This window comes from Tachypleus tridentatus, chromosome 13 (genome assembly GCF_004210375.1).
Source record: "Tachypleus tridentatus isolate NWPU-2018 chromosome 13, ASM421037v1, whole genome shotgun sequence".
Classification (NCBI taxonomy): domain Eukaryota; kingdom Metazoa; phylum Arthropoda; class Merostomata; order Xiphosura; family Limulidae; genus Tachypleus; species Tachypleus tridentatus.
Genome location: NC_134837.1, coordinates 80386194 through 80400807, shown reverse-complemented (window position 1 = coordinate 80400807; position 14614 = coordinate 80386194). Strand labels below are relative to the sequence as shown.

The 14614-nt window shown below is 31.7% G+C and overlaps 1 protein-coding gene across 6 annotated transcripts in view; it reads right to left on the bottom strand.

Annotated features, from left to right (window-relative positions):
* Positions 1-14614, bottom strand: part of LOC143240275 (fatty acid CoA ligase Acsl3-like) — a 67160-nt gene that overhangs the window by 48968 nt on the left and 3578 nt on the right. The window contains exon 1 of one of the 6 annotated variants that reach the window (XM_076482462.1): positions 3239-3358. The exons of 1 other annotated variant lie outside the window; for it this stretch is intronic. The gene's annotated coding sequence lies outside the window, so the exon portion shown is untranslated. Of the gene's footprint in view, positions 1-2863; positions 2906-3113; positions 3359-14614 lie in introns of those variants that run through there. 4 more of the 6 variants (XM_076482459.1, XM_076482458.1, XM_076482460.1 and 1 more) reach the window with 4 other exon arrangements.

Genomic DNA, 14614 nt, shown 5'->3' with positions numbered 1-14614 from the left:
TACTGACATTAAACATTTATGACTTAAATAAAATTGACAATTACAATTCATTTATTTTATCACACCTTAATGGTTGTTGTTCATGAAAATTATTAATATAAATAGTGCCTAAACCACTACTACTTCAAACATACCTGATGAACCCTGGTATTAACTGAAAAGTCTCATCAGCATCAGATATGACAGATTTTAATGTGGTTAGCAAATTATTATATATTCTTCCTCACTGTTACTTAAAAATTTCATATTTAAATTAATAAAATAGATTGCAATATATTACAAGCATATGTATATAAAGTAAGATATACAAACCACCTTTTATATAACTCATTTGTAACATATAAAAAAATTAATCAAAGTACTAAAAGTTAATCTTTAATTGCAAGCAACACACAAAACAAACTTGTGGTATAACAGTAAAACAGTTCAGGTAAAAGCTGATAAATGTCAAACAGACCTGGTATATATACATAACAGGGGTGAAAGAAAATGCAAGTCTGCACAGGAAAGCATTTCAAGCAGAAGCTGAAAGGTTACTTATGCAACATACTTTGCATAAGATTATCTGATCTTCTTGTGCCCCCCCCCCTTGTTCATAGAAGAAAAAACTTTATACACTTAAGTAGGATCAGTTACTTGATTTGGTATATTATATTAAAAAAGAGAGAACTTAAAAATAGCTATATTTAATTGACCCAATTATACACAAATTTTAAAAAATTAAGCAAAAAAAAATTAACTTGTACACAACTAGGATACATGCTGACAGATAAACCCTAGTAACAGGTTTTACACCTTATACCCATATTCTATAAACACACAAAATATAATAAATAATTGATGGTCATGTATTTTGTATAATGTTAACAAACAAAAAAATTGTAATATATGTTATTCCTCAGTAACTTTATACATTAAATAAAAATAACTATAAAACAAAAGTATTCAAAGAATACACAAGAATAAAGATTTTTAAAAAAGTTTTAATTTGGAAAAATTTTAACAAACAACTATTTCATCATTATATTTTTTCAGTCAGACAAACAGCTTCAAGTGCTAGTATAACTGATTCCTTGAAATTACCGTTACCATTAGCTTCCAAAAGAAGCTGGTGCTACAATATCACTTTCAGATACTATACCTTTTGTTGCAAGATAAATCATTTTATCTCTCACATTTTCAGATTATTTATCTTTCCTTTATCATTTCACAATATTGTATTTATTACTTGTACTTTTAAGCTGTATTTCATTAGAATGAAAGATACTGCAATGTCTAACTGATAAAAAAAAACACTTGGCAAGTTATCTAACTTTTTATACACTCAACTGTATCATACATATTAAAAATATGTTAGTTTCTATCTCAAAACTTTCCAGTTGCTGTCATGTTTATAAAACACAACTTTTGTTTAAAATCTCTTTTGTTCTTTATATTACTGCCATTATCGGAAGATTAATAATTGTGATTGATTATGAAGGAATAAAACTGCTACAATAAAAACATCTGATCATGAACATAGATAATAAAAACACATTACAAAAGAACTAAAAGATTAATCTAACTTAAAAAAAATACAAGCATGTGCAAGTAATATGACAGCTAACAGCATTGCTTCATTTTTATTGTAGTTAGGCACAGTTCTCATCATTAATTGGTTTCCTATTAAAAGTTATATAAAAATGTACAAAATTCTACTTACTCAAAAAAAATTAAGTATTTATAATTACCACCTATGAGGATAACAACACTTATTTCTCAGAAATGAGAGTTTTCCAAACAGTGTACTGTATTTTGAAAGATATTTAAAGGCTCATCAAATTGAAAATTCTACAATGAACACATGTGTATCTTTGCTTTCAAATTTCTAACCTTTTACTCCAAGTTTACATTTTGAACCTTTTCATTCTACCACCTAAGCGAGAAAAATGTCCAAATGTAACAATTTGGAGTGTCTTACATTTCTTTAATTGTTATAAATTATAAAAAAAAATAAAACTTTTCTTCATAGTTTAAATGATTGAACTAAAGTGTCATTTAGCAGACCATTTGTACAATTTATCAATGTGTTCGTCTTTCTACAGTAAAAGTGGTGGAGCTCCATTTTTAAACTTTATTAAAATTTTATTAAATGTATAATTTTTATAAACACAAAAATAAGCTTAATTTGCTCTTTTCAAGACAGCTAAATACCCAGAAGAGTGTTGAAGTTTAACTAACTAATCACATAAAAATATTCTTATTGTCCAAAACATCAATCTATCAATCATACAAGAAATCCTTTTTAAGATTTTTTGTATACAAGTTTGCACTTCTAAAAACTGGCATATCCTTAATATTTTCCACATTTTGGCATAACCAATGTCACTTTTTCTAACATTTTCGTGTTATTATAGAAAATGGAAATATTACTGTTCTTGAAATTATCCAAGTTAATGGCACAAAATGCACAAACAACAGACTCCAACACGGGCACCTTTGCAAGTACCACTAATAGAAATTTTCCTAATGAAAATGTTCATACTATTATCACTTACTGCCTACTTTAACTGTGAACCAATTTTTCTATCTAATAATAGTAATGTATCAATCTACTTTTCCATCAGTTTAGTAACAATCCAGCTTACTAATTAATATTTCTGTAAATTATTATTAACAATTTTAAATACATTCCAAGAGACAAAAGACAGTAAAATTGCAGAAAGAAGTTGCGCGATTACTATTAACTTAAATTATTAAGCGTATTACTAAGTAAATTAGTATTATTACCAATAGTATTAAGTAACTACCATAACATTAATACAGATAAGAGTTAACGAAAATAAAACTAAGAACAAACAAAAGCCATATTGCATATACTAACCAAACTGATATAAATTTAAACTTGTGCAACAACGATTAACAGAAAGTATAGTGAACCACAGAAATGACGACACATGGAATAGTAGCATATTTTTCTGTTTAGTCACCGTAGTAGTTAATGCCAGTAACCATGTTCAATTACACTGCGTAAGCCAATGACAAATCAAAATAAAAATATACATATATATATGTTAAATTGTATATATTTAAGTATCAGCCTAAACATTTAGTACAAATGCAAAGCTTCTTACCTACTTCACGTCAAAGAAGATTTTATGGTTAGGAAATAAATAAGATATAATTATAAAGTAAACAACATGACCATAATAAGGCTTAGCTTCCAAAGAAGTTATATAGCGACGACGCACATACTTACACTAAAACACGCCGGTACAGAGTTTAGGAGCATGTGGCGTGATACATCCTTGAACCCAGGAAGTTAGTGATATAACGCATAGAATTCCGCGGGAAAATTTGAAATATTACTTATATGCCAACATTACATTAAGATAATTTAATTAGATTAACCGAAACTATAATAAATAGCTTCAATAAAAAAGAATGTTCTGTCGCTTACTTCCTTGATATCGAGAAAGCGTTCGGCACTGTATGGCACGATGGTCTAAGGATCCGAATGAATGAAATGGGACTACCGCGTGCAATTATTCGCTGGCTATCCAACTTTTTGGAAAATTGAAAGTGAAAGTGAATGTTTAGGGTACCTTTTCTGAGTACTTTACTCCAGAAGCTGGTGTCCCTCAGGGAGGGGTGGTTAGCCTTATACTCTTCGTCATGTATGTATACAATATGCCATTGAAAGATCCTAATCATGGATTCGCTTCAGAGTTCGCTGATGATGTGGCAGTCTGGAAAAGTGCCGCAACACCAACAATAGCAACCACCAACATACAACCGCAACTAAATAGAATGAGCGAATACTGTCAAAAATATAGAATAAAAATAAACACAGCAAAAACACAACTCGTAGTCTTTACGAAATTGACAAAACACAAAAAAAAACAACAGCCAGAGATATATATGAATGGCACACTACTTCAGACTGCCACATCGGCAAAATTTTTAGGTCTAACCTATGATTCAAAATTAATTTGGATTAATCATGTCAACGAAATTAAAAATAAAGTATGGCGAAGAACTAACTATGCTAGGAGTCTAACTGGTAAAAACAGTGGAGCATTTACAGACAACATACTAAAAATCTACAAGACATATATTAGACTAGTAATATATTATGCAGCTCCAGCATGGATAAGTGTAAGTGACAAAATAATTAAAACCAAACTACAAACAATCGAAAACACACTCCTCACAACAGCATACAGAGTTCCAAGAACTATATCACCTCAATTCATACACAAATATTCGAACATACTAACCATACCAGATAGACTCCTACATAGTACCATAACGTACTTCGATAAAAATTGGATGAAAAACGAATTACTATGCGAACTAGATAGGTACCTCATACATGGTGAAATTAGTCCTAAACATCTCTCCCAAGTCAATATATATTTTAAACAAAAATAAATAAATAAATAAAAATAAATATATAATAAAAATACATATAATGAATTTTAAAAAAATTATAAAAAAGTGCCACCAACAAACTTAACATCTTGCTGATAGGGCAAAATAATACCCTTATATGTATCACTTGCCCTGAAAAGGGTCGGAGAAATATTCAGTTCACTCTGACCCAAAAATAAAGTAACTATCACTATTAAATATTGCAAGACCACATAAGTACGGAGAAGAGGAATAGGTCAAAGAGAACCTGACTCTCCAGGGTACGAGCATATCATGCCCAAACACCGAGAGAGTGAGAGATTCTATTAAGAACACATTTCATAGCAACTAGAGATCAAGAAACAAAAACACAAATAAATTGTATCAGAGATAAAATCAGAATAGAAATTAAACTGTTAAAACAAGAAAAATGGGACAATTTCTGTTCCCATCTAAACGAACAAACTGACCCAAGAAAGTTTTGGTCACACCTAAAAAGATTCACCGATGAAGTCACTTTAAAAAACATAACAACACCTTAGACAGCACCAATAAAGGAAAAACAGCAGAAGCTTTTAAACATCAATTACAAAACACATTCAAAACATATAATGAACTAGACATGAACAACTATTTCTACAACAAAGTAAACAATCATGTAACAAATAACATGGAATTATACAAACCATACTTTCCAATCAGTATTATTAACAATAACACTGATAATTCTTATGACTATAATACTCTTTTGATCACCAAAAAAATCACATTAACTCAAACAAGCAATCAAGAATTCCCAAAACAAATCACCAGGAAATGATGGCATACAAACAATTCTCCTCAAAAAAGGCACTTCAAAATTATTTGACCATCTATTAACTATCTTTAATTTATCTTTCTACTCTGGATACATCCCAGTTTCTAGGAAGCATCAGGCTGCTACATCTGCAAAATTTTTAGGATTAACATTTGATTCTAATCTTACCTGGATAAAGCATGATAATAACATAAAAAAACTAAAATTTGTCGAAGAATAAACAATGCTAGGAGTCAAACAGGTAAAAGTTATGGAACAACACCTGAAAACATCCTTAAAATATAGAAAATATATATAAGACCAGTAGTAGACTATGCAGCTCCTGCATGGATTAACATAAGTAAAAAAACAACTGCAAACCAAACTACAATCTTTACAGAATACATTAATTACAACATCATATAGAATACCTAAAACCACTTCCTCAAAGTTCGTGGACAAATACTCTAATACACAAACAATACCAGATAGACATCTACATAGTACAATAAAATATTTCGATAAAAATTGGAGAAAAATGAGCTGTTATATGAACTAAACAGGTATTGCACATATGATTAAGAGAGTCCTAAACACCTCTCCAAGATAAACTTATACATTAGATCATTAAGTTAAAATTAAGTATGAAAAAACACAATGAAAAGCAATAAAAATAACAAATAATATTAAAAAGCAAAATAAAAACGCATTTAAATAAAAAAAAACTAGTGCTAAAATAAAACAGCTCACCTGTGTTCTAGACTTAGAAAAAATCTGAAAGAATAATGTACATGGACATTGCCCTGAAAAGGGCCTGAGTTATGCTCATTACTCTGACCCTCATGTATTTACTTTAAATATATTAATAAGTCTACTCCAACAATGAAAAGGAAGGAGGAAGAGGTCCAGTGTACCTGTCTCTCCCAGGTGTACAAATTTATATACCCAAACACCTAGAAAGATAGAGAGAGTTATAGTGTAGACAGCATTTAGAGTTCCCAGAGAAACATCATCTCAATTTATACATAAATATTGAAACATACGAACCATACCAGATAGACTCCTACATCGTACAATAACGTACTTTGATAAAAAATTGGATGAAAAACGAATTACTATGCGAACTAGACAGGTACCTCATACATGATGAAGCTAGTCCTAAATATCTCTCCCCATAAATAAATGAAAAATGTATATATAAAATATTAAAAATATAAATAAAATGTAATAAAAAAGGTGCCACCAACAAACTATACTTCTTACTGGTAGGGCAAAAGAATAACTATTAATGTATATCAATACATGGACATTGCCCTGAAAAGGGTCAGAGTAATTCAGCTCACTCTGACCCAAAAAGCAGCAACTAACATCATCTAACACTGCATGACCACACAAGTAAAGGAAGGAGGAAGAGGTCAAAGAGCACCTGACTCTCCAGGGTACGTACATATGATACCTATCCCCGAGAGCGAGAGAGAGATTATAGTACAGTGTTTTCCAAAATGAGAGCCGTAAAGATTTGTTTTTTTCTGGGGCACCGCAAAAATTGGGCAGAAAACAAAATTGCTGAATTGATTTTAATTCTAAGTAAACAATAAGCTGATAAAAATTGTGATGAAATCATAAAATGATACACTGTCGAAAGGAGATGTTGTTTCTATTACGACACTATTTTTCAGTCATCATGCTAAAGTACTGGGAGGACAACATTATAAGGTATTTTATAGGCTGGGGGTGGGAAACTCAAACTTTTTTTATTCACATCAAGGGAGCCTCAGACTAATAGAATTTGGGAACCACTAATTTCGTAAAAAACATTTAACAGTACAACTAAACACCAGTACAGGAGGAACGAAGAGGTGAAACATCATGGCTGACTATGAAAAGAATCTAGACACCAATAAAGCAAACACAAAATTATATTTTAACGAAAGCATCTAGAATATCACGATCAACAAACTCAGTATTTCTACACAACTATTCAAACATGCCAACGCTATCACATGGACTTCTAGATAACTTGCTTCAGTTATATAAAAAAAATATTAACAAAAATGAACTGATGAGCAAACTAAAGAGTTACATAATATATGATACACGAAGTCCTAAGTACTTCTTACCTCTAAACATCATAAATAAGAAACTTATAGGCCAAACAGTGCCAAAGTAACTGAATCCTAGGCACAAAAATAATTATTTTAAAAAGGGTTTATAATGTAAAAAAACAGGATTATGTGCATGTGTGTATGATCACTAAACAGGATTTTATTGTGAATAAGAGTTATTATGTAAGATTCAATAAGAGAGGATGAAATAAGTTGAATCTTACCTTCCCTGGTTCGAAACGTGGATCGAATCGCGATGAAAAATAAACTATACAAATAATATTTCAGCAATTTGTGATAAACTTGCATTCTGCAAAAGTTCACAAGAAATTACACTTCCTCACCCTTTTCTCTCATTTCCATGTGTTGGGTACAATTATTGCGTTGATTTTCACTGGTTATGTTGCACATAAAGTTGTGTAAACATAAAACAGTTCCATTTGCATTGCATGACATAAACATTTTTTTTTTTACACACATATTTCCTTTTTAAAACAAAATTAAATATGTATCTGAAATTCAGTTAGCCTAATACTAAGTGGCCATTTCATTTCAATCTATGTACTACAGTTAAAGTGGAAAGATGCTTAGGGCTGCACTCGTCATGCATGGTGTAGCTGTTTAAAGTTACATGGAAGTGCACATTTTACCTAAATTCTGTTTTGAAACAAGTAATAACATGACTTTGTAAATTTAAAATGTTGTAGGGATAACAATATTAAAAAGAATCCATAAAATAATATGGGATGATACAGCTAAAAACAGATCATCCTCACATTACTTTCAATATTACACTGTAAAATGCATATTTAATTTTAATGTTGCTGCAATTGTAAGATAGAAAATACCGAATATTGGTATGCAGTTTATTTATCATAATATCATGGATATTTCAGGGTAGACATGAATTCTCACATACAAGAAAAACCGACTCTATGATATGTACTTGAACAAGTTAGGAAGGTGTCTAACAAGCCCCTCAGTGGCACAGCGGTATGTCTGCGGGCTCACACTACTAAAAACCGGATTTCGATACCCCTGGTGGTCTATTGTATAGCTTTGTGCTGAAATCCAAACAACCAAATCTGTCTGACAAAAACAAGATATTTGAGTATTTAGGAGTAAAAGTAACGTTTCTTGCACGAGGTACTCTGCATATTTTTGTGAAAATGTAGTTTTATATTTTTTGGAATTGTGAGACGTGTAGTTATGCTAGAGAGACTTATTTAATGATAGGATGTATGTAAATTTGCAAATCTTGAAAATGTTGTCTATCGATACGCTTCTGTTATTTCCTATTTGACAAGCTCTTCGCCACGCTTCTGTTACAATAAATTTAATATACGTTAGTTTGAAATTATATATTAGTCCTGAGAATTTAACTAATGTTGCTAACTGGAATAAGGTTCAGTGATGTCGAGAAACCCACTTGTTGAGAAATTTATATGCAAAAACGGCTCATTTGGGTTGAGAAAATATTTTACATAGAAGGTCGAAACGTTGTTCGCTCTTCTATGTAAAATATTTTCTCAACCCAAACGAGCCGTTTTTGCATATAAATGGAATAAGGTTCATTGCATATGCCTCTGCAACATGATTAAATGTCTCTAAAACATATATCTTGCAATTATAAAAAAAACAAACAAACAGCAAAACATAAAGAGTACCGAAAATTGTCGGAAGATTGTTTTTTTGTTTACGTTTAATGTTATCAGAGCTAGTTTACCGTACATCTTAAACAATTTTTTGTATTTCTAAACGTTCAGTATACACTTTATATTGAATTTTGTGCAGTTACATATTTGCATATAAATATCAGTTTCAAAACCACAAACTTTATTTTAAAAAAGTGTCATATTTTACGTATAACAATGGATGTTACAATATTATGTATTAAGTAGATTTTAACATCCTTCGATAGCATTTTTATAAAAGTTTCATGAATATTTTACTCAAAAGAATATGTGTGATCTCACTAGCATTTTTATTATGCGCAAAAATCGATATTTGCATCCATAAAGCAAATCGACAATAAATAAATAAGTACATAAAATAATGCCTAACACTCTCTATATGACGTTACAATGAAGTACACTTTTAACCGATGGAATTTGTAGCTCTGCAAACACCTTAAAATAGCCTCTGAGTATAATTCTTAGTCTTCTCGTTGTCTGTGAATAATATATACATATATATATTATAAACATAATTTATGTCTAGTACATTCATATTTCAGCTTACTTGTTTGTTGTTAAACACGAAGCTACACAATGGTATATCTATGTTGTACCAAACACAGACATCGAAACCAGTTTTCAAGCGTTATAAACCTTTAGACTTACCAATGAGTTACTGGTGGGGGAAGGTTACTAATTTATAGTTTGATCCTTATTTGCGTCCATGTGAGATAATTATTATGTCCTTACTTTCTTATTGCGGAAACTTAAACATTACGCATTTTCTTAATTATATATAATTTTTGAGCAGAACGTTAACTTGCTTGACTCAAGGGATGTTTTTTTTTTAACTTCGCACAAAGCTACACGAGGGCTATCTGCGCTAGCCGTCCCTAATTTAGCAATGTAGGACTAGAGAGAAGGTAGCTAGTCATCACCACCCACCGCCAATCCTTGGGCTACTCTTTTACCAAGGAATAGTGGAATTGATCGTCACACTATAACGCCCTCACGGCTTAAAGGGCGAGTATGTTTCGTGTGATGGGTATTCAAACCCGTGACCCTTGGATTACGAGTCGAGTGCCTTATCCACCTGGCCATGCTGGGCCTGACTCAAGGAAAGTAAGATGTTTGTGAATAGGGTTATTATACGGTTTATGCTATATTTATTAGAATAAGGACAAAAATAGACATTCGAAATATACATAAGTACACAAAATCTTAATCCAATTTATTTGAAGAAAGTGTCCGATTTCAACTGTTTCGTTTTTTTTAATAAGCTTTCTTATGCGGTTAAAAAAGAACGCCAATTCTACCACCTTTTCATGAAGTTCATTTTCCCCATTTATTTTTGCATACAATTTGATAGCGTTAATATAACTTAACACTTGCGAAGAAGTTGGAATTTCTATTTCCTTACTAACTTTTCCATTTTGTTCATCTTCTGAATCTCTCACACTGTTGCCATCTTGCGATTTTATTATAGATTTTAAATTAATTTCATCAGTTTGTGTTAAAACATTCTTGTCAACGTTCACAAAACTTACCGTTTTCACAGAATCATCTGCATCAGTCTTCTCAATAAGAGTTTGTATTTCACTAGAATCGTCATAACAAACAACTTCTCCACAATTTCCGCCATTATCAAGAATAAATCCACAGTTTCGAAAACACTTTATTGCGCATTCATCTCTTATGCATTTGACTGAATGACTTAAAAATGCAACTGCATCTATCACGTCAATTTTCATGGTCATTTCAGGTGTTCTCTTACAGTCGTTCATGTTTGCAATAATATGCTGAAGCATCAGTTTTCTGTATTTCAATTTTATACGCTGTATAATTCTATTATATAGTGGCTGTAGAACTGATGTTGTACATAAAAGTAGAAAGACTAAACGAACATTTGAAAGTTGAACTTTTGGGTGACATGTTGCATTATCTAGGAAAAGTGGAATATTCCGATTTTCTTGTTTCATTCTTTTGTTTAATTTATTCAAAAATTCCTCGAATATAGCACTTGTCATCCATGCTTTATTATTCGCTTTCCATTCCACAGGAAATTGATTCTTCCTCAAATTTTCGAAATAGCGCGGTTTTTCACTTTTAGCTCTAACCCGTGGTTTCTCTAGTTTTCCATCAGCCAATAGTTCTTTCGAATAATGACCTCTGGAATAATGACGGCAGAAAAAGAACAGAATATATTTAACCAGTACTACTGTAACAACATGTCCGAGAATTTATTAACATTTAAACAAATTATTAATTAAAGAAGAATTTACTAATATTTAAATAAATTACTAATCAATTAAGAAATTAATATTTAATCAAAAAATATTTTTTCCGCCTTACTCAGATTCTAATCCTACTTGTTGATAGATAAGGTGGGTGAAAGATGGTTTTCGCCGCGTTACGCAGGTTCCGCCATATAAAGGGCCTTTTATAAAAGAAAGCTTAAGATAACGTTGCAAAAATTTGATATTTCCTGCTTGTACAGGTTTTACTGTACTTTAGAATTTCAGTTGACAAACCGAACTACCTTTCCTAAATATATGGCTCTAGTACTGTGTACATTTACATGCAGTATGACGCAAGTTACCGGAGTCAGTCGTATGCTGCTCTTAACGTAATTGTATGGTTTCTTTAAAATATCCTCTCTTCCTTTTGTCAAAGTCCACTCAGACTAATTCAATTACTTTAGAATCATGTTTTAACGCAAAAAGTACTCTTCTTATCTCATTTTCTACTGTTCATCTTACTCTAACATACTAAACGGTAGGCCTATGTTAATTATTAGGCCTATCACTCCACGCAGAATTTTTTCTTGGCCGTGACTTTACTCTCCTTTGTTATTGTCTTTGTTTTTCTGTCTAATTTTCCTGCTCATTTAATACTATTTATATGTTTATTACTTAATCATTTGATCGCTATATCTTCAACATTAATAGATTTCACGCGAAATTATCTAATCTCTACATCAATGAGTTGTAAATTCAATGTATGATTCTTACCAACTGACGTAATTAAACTTGTCATAACATTCGCTTCAAAATAATCACTTCTAACACTTTTTACGAACAAAAAAAACTAAACAATCATAAAGTGTTCGTCACAAAATGAATAAATTAATATCTACACTACACAGTGTTTTATATCACGAGAACAAGCCTTAAAAGTGTTGCCCTGTATCACCAGGATATTCTCATATTGCAGACATGTGGTGCCTTTGTATGTATGTAGTATATATCCATAAGTGCCCAAGTCTGTGACCAAAGAAATTTATGACGTTCTGGCATTACACTATGTGTAATTACATCAAAGCAACAGTAATTTACAAACAGTTTCCGGGGAACGGTGTTTGACACATTTCATATTTGAATACTAGTTGATAAAACAGTAACATTCATTTAAAATAGCCTAGCGCGTTAAGGCGTGCACTTCGTAATCTGAGGGTTGCGGGTTCGCGCCCGAGTCGCGCCAAAACATGCTCGCCCTCCCAGCCGTGGGGGCGTTATAATGTGACGGCCAATCCCACTTTTCGTTGGTAAAAGAGTAGCCCAAGAGTTGGCGGTGGGTGGTGATGACTAGCTGCCTTCCCTCTAGTCTTACACTGCTAAATTAGGGACGGCTAGCACAGATAGCCCTCGAGTAGCTTTCTGCGAAATTCCAAAAAACAAACAATTTAAAATTTACATTTTTTAAAATACTTTATGTGAACGTTGGAATTGATTACAAATCTGTAGTTGTTTATGTGTTTTCAGGGGTTCGATTCCCCTGATTTTAACGTTGTAAATCCATTGACTTACCGTTGTATCAGCGGAGGACAGTTGTTTATGTCAACCATTGAAAGAGTGAATGAATTTTGACTGCAATAGCACATATATAAATGGATAATATATTTTAAGAAAACAGCTTGACTAGGGTTGTACACATTTTCAAAATAAAAATTTAATTTGTCTTATGCTCGTATTCTAAATTATAAATACAACGTTCAAAGAATACTAGTGTAGATAGATCTGGGATGTCCCCCGTATTGTCGTGAGGTAAACACTGCAAAAGATTTGCATGAATCGTAGAGTAACAGATCAAAGCAAACCTGTGGACAATTTTTGTATATTGTAGGAAATATTAAATATATATTGTAAGAAAAAGGAATTACTCAAAAGAGAGGACTTCATACCAGTTATGGTGAAGATTCATCAACAAAAGGTAAAGTAGTGGTAAAAAACGCAAATGCGAAACTGAAAATTTGTTTGTACCACCGCTTGGACGTAGTGAACCTCCATACCAGTTTTAATGACATCATATCTTACGAAGTGTTACGTGAACACACAACAGACGATACTATTATATTTTTACAGACAGTGATGTAAAGTCTTTTAAATAAGAGCCTGTGTGTTATTAAGTCGTATTTTCCTCAGCTATTATGTGTTGTGTCCCAAATGACTTATCCACTTTATTATACAGTTTTGACTGTTACATTTGATTGCATGTACAAACTAGCTCAGTTGAATTAATAATTATGAACACCCACCAGTAACCATTCTCTAAATGTATCCTTATTGATCATTTCCTTTTTTTGTACTACACATGAAGTTTAAACTCTGGAAATTCTATGAAAAATGTTTTGAAAAAATAAGCACCATTTTACCAGTAGTGTAAAATACACTATATTGTATATGTTGGATAAATTAACCTAAACAAAATAAACATCACTTTTGTAACATGACTGTACGAAACTAGTTTCGACAGAATCATGAGTTCTTTTCTCTCCTAAACAATATTAAGAATTTTCTATTTCAAATATCATTTCGGCTGTTTCCGGTACATAGGGTAGACAGAAGCTGGAAGTAATTTAAACAGCAGAAGACAAAAAAGAACATGGTAGTCAGTAACAATCAGGCCAATGTTTTACGGCTATGAAGTTTACTAAAAATTCTAGCTATGATATTAGGGTAAAACTCTATAGAAAACGATGTGTTATTGAATGTGTTCAGTTTAGATTATTTATCTTCTTTCTAGGTACACAGCGCTACATAGGTAAACTAGGAGAACGTGCTTTGTTTAAATTGATGATTTGATCTTATGTGTTGCAACGCTATATACGCTGGTAGTTAGTTTACTACGGTAACCTATAAGGAAACAACTGTCAGATTCTTCTTCATTAGTAAAAATTACGACCATTTACTTCCTGCCTTTAAGAACACAGTAAACTTAAGTAGAGGTTCCTTTCCATGTTGCCTTCACTATCTTATCCTGATTTTAGGTTGTTTTATATGTAAAAGGTGACTAAATAGAGGGAAAAGGGTAGATCCCATAAAACTGACCATGGTAAATAAACTAAGTATTTTTCACAGAGTATTATGTTTGACTAATTATATTGTCTATATCATTAGAATATAAACTGTCTTGTTCTTGTTTAGTTCGACTTCCGGTCAGACAGCATTAAGTTTACGGACTCAAAACACTAATATCCAGAGTTTGACCCTACTCAGTGGACACAGCAGACCACCTAATGTGGCTTCTCTCTAAGTTAAACAAACAATCTAGTTCAGTTTTTAAAAGTAAAGTTTATTCGACAAGTATTCAAGTAAAGACAAATTTTACGTCAAAAGGAACTAAAATTTCTTCTTGATCTAATTCAA